A 3,655-nucleotide genomic window follows, 5' to 3' on the forward strand; every position below is an offset into this window, starting at 1 on the left:
GTGTGTGAGCATAGAAGCCCGGGGGAAGGACATGGATATGTTGGGCAGGCGGTAACAGATGTGAGGATGAGGAACAAACTGGTAACCCTCTGAATCAAAGCCTCCTGCTCGCTCAGCGATGAGCTGGTGTAGCCAGAGGACCTTTAGCCTTTGTCTCATCTCTCATGGTCCACCACACAGTGCTTCAGTGCTCCCGCATTATTCAGTGCATGAGTTTTCACAGTTAATTGTATATTTTGCAAGGCACTAAAGTAAAAAGACACAGTAAAAACATAACTATGTTCTTAATGTGATAGTGTTAAAATACTGGCATTAATCAGAATATGCCCTCTGTTTAATCTAGTGCAGTGTACAGATCATATTCACTGATGGCCAATATCTGCCTGACAGCCTGTCAGTATGTAGGTGATTTGTTTAGCCAATACAGTATATCACAAAAATGTCCTCAGTTTATCAGATTGCTTCTTTTGTCCAACCAACAGTCCTAAAACAAATTATATTCTATTAACAATGTATTCTACTGCACTGGTTCCTAATGATCTTTCTAGTATTACCTGTTCAAACTAGCTGTTTTGAAATGTGATGGTCAGAAATTAGCGAAGGCACCATTTGAAACGGGTTTTAGTCGCCCTGAGATAAATTAAGGGCAAAAACAGGACAAGCAGATTGACCTGTTCTGCTTCCTTTTTCCATCTCCACCTCTCTTCACTGCTCTGACATTCAGTCAGTGTCTGTTACACTGAGGAGATATGCTGCCAGCAAGCTACAGATGCCTACTGGCATGCTGCCGCCTAATGAGCACTAACTCATGTTAATGAACACTAATGGGGATGAATTCCACTCTGAAGGAGAGGGAGGAATGAGAGGGGCAAATCCTTCTCTCCTCTTCCACCCTCAAACCAGATCCTCTCTGTGGTGTATCATTGTCTCCCCAGCTAGGAGACATTGAGGCAAGCAAAGCATTGATGTCATAGGAGCTGTTCATCATTTATGGGAGAGAGCATTAACATTCAAGGCAAGAGAAGCTCAGGCTAAACATTTCTACATCTGAAATATCAGCTGCTTTCATTTGGATAGTATAATTGTGCTTTAATTAATTTGAAGATAAGAGTGTAATGCCAAAGATTAAAGCTGCAATAACAAACTCCTCCCTCTAATTTTCAACCGTTAAGGACTTAAGTGAGAGACAAAAAAATCTCGAGCAGTATCCTTTCCTCTTCCCCCTTCACTCCTGCCTCTTCTCTGAAACTACATCAATTGTGGTCGTGACAGCCAGGGACGGTTGTGGCAGTCAGGTAGCGCAGCAGTACATTTTGGCCCATTTCATGTTGTATATGCATTATAGAGCCCATTACAGCCGGTGGTTTTCGGTGGCATTGCAACAACACAATGTCAAATAAAGAGGTTTACATTTTGGCGATATTATTATTATTATAATAATTATACAGAGAATTTTTTTCCCCCAGTAATGTTAATACAGTACTAATGTTCCACCACTATCTCATCATGTTCGATGTTACATTACCAGTACACACATGCGTAACTGAGTTGTATGTGAAATGAGAAATTTCATGTTACACTTTTTTCTAGTTGCGTTGATGGCATAAAATTTAACAACGTCTCACTAAAATGCTACCTGGACCACTGTGTTATATTCCGACATAAACTGGACCAAAACTGAGCAAAAATTAGCAAAATGACTTTATTTGCTAACACGCATGTTTTTACTAATTGGACAAGTAAATATTAATGTTGCATTCAGTTGGAAATGACTCCAAATTACAACCAGAATAATTCAATACAAAGGTACAAAACTGAAAAGCTAATGCTAGTTTGCTAATGATGCCAACATATACACCAGCCGCAGTACTTGGGCATCTAGATGGAACAAAGCCACATTTATGTCAAATTTTAACCTTGGGATGCTTTTAATGCTCTCCATCTCCAACCTGTCAAACCGATGTTACATCTGGTTTTGCCTCACCTTTTCTGCGCTACGGAACGCAGCCTTTTGGGTTTTACAGGTCCACTCCCACTCTGGGTTGTACCTGCACAGGGAGCCTCCACAGTCTGTCTTTGAAATGAGCCATACTGGTTTGAAAAACACATCTTAAAACCTCGTATCAGGGGGTGCGTGGAAGATTTTAACAACACTGGCCACAGAGGGCAAGAAATAAACACAGGACCTCAAGATAGCAGAGTCGGGTAGGGGGGTTAGTGCAGCAGGGAGACCGCGCTTCCAGACAATTTTTTTTAACTTGATTTATCTGAATGTGTGTGTTGCAGCAGGTTAACACGCTGAGTCCACTCGAGTTGCAGTGTTAACACAAAAACTTTTATTTTTCTCTCTTACTCGTTCAAAATAAAACCATCATCGGCTCTTCTCCTGCCCTCCTCACTCCTGACTACTGCCCAAAACAAACAAACAAAAAAAACTATATACCGGAACAAGGAGGTGTGTCCCAGCACTTTCATGGCACCTCCGGATATTGCATTGAGAGGCGTTCAGGAGTGGCCAGTATCTTATCGCATTTAACTTTGAACTTGCATAAAAAATATAATAAATGAAAAAGAAAATAAACATTTGATTTGATTTGATTTATTCTTTCAAGCATGTAGAAACAGTTGATATGACAGCACACGTAATTTTACACATAATCCAATATCAATTTGCTTATACCTAGTACATGCTTGAATGGAGTAGGAAGAAGTCAGACCTATCCAGTCCTACCCCATGACATCATCTTACCATCATTGGTTTGCAAGCAGTAAATGATTCACTTCTACCACACAAGTATTATACTAAAAAAGATTATACAGTGTTAACATTCTTACATAATTACATTCTTTCTACACCACAAAAGTAATATACAAAAAAATTATTACAAAGTGTACACCACACCCACAATTGTCCATGTAATTAATCATATATTCTTGCGTATATCTTGATTGACACATACCTTTTATATTTATGTTTAAACTCATCAATTCTATTACTATTTTTTTATTCTACACTTAAATTATTCCATAGTTTTACCCCACTTATGGAAATACAAAATCTTTTTTTGGTTGTACATATAGCATGAATTTTTAAATTTAACTGACCCCTTAAATTGTATCCCCCTTCCCTTTCATTAAATAGTTTTTGAATTCCACCAGGTAATAAATTGTTCCTGGCTTTATACAAAAACACAGCAGTCTTATATCCCACTAAATCAAAAAATTGTAACAATTTAGACTGTATGAAAGCTACATTGGTGTGATCCCTATACCCCATCTTATGCACAATTCTTATCGCTCTTTTTTGTAATATATACAATGGTTGAAGTGAACTTATGTATGTATTTCCCCAGTTTTCAACGCCATACTCTAAGTATGGTAAAATCAATGAAGAATACAAAACGTGTAGTGCTTTCCCGTCCAAAATATATCTAACCCTTGCCAATATCAATATATTTTTTGCTATTTTATGCTGAATATATCTGATATGAGATTTCCAGAAGAATTTGTCATCAACTATGACACCTAGAAATTTAATTTCATATACTCGTTCGATATTAGCTCCCCCAATTTTCAATTGAAGTTCATTATCTAGTCTACGATTCCCAAATACCATAAATTTAGTTTTATCCAAATTCAGAGATACTATATTACT

The 3,655-nt window shown here is 37.8% G+C and overlaps 1 protein-coding gene across 2 annotated transcripts in view; it reads left to right on the forward strand.

Moving 5' to 3' along the window:
* Positions 1-3,655, forward strand: part of LOC109973216 (ras-related protein Rab-26) — a 43,130-nt gene that overhangs the window by 20,502 nt on the left and 18,973 nt on the right. The window lies entirely within an intron of this gene.

The sequence above is a fragment of the Monopterus albus genome, unplaced genomic scaffold (genome assembly GCF_001952655.1).
Source record: "Monopterus albus unplaced genomic scaffold, M_albus_1.0 scaffold284.1, whole genome shotgun sequence".
NCBI lineage: Eukaryota > Metazoa > Chordata > Actinopteri > Synbranchiformes > Synbranchidae > Monopterus > Monopterus albus.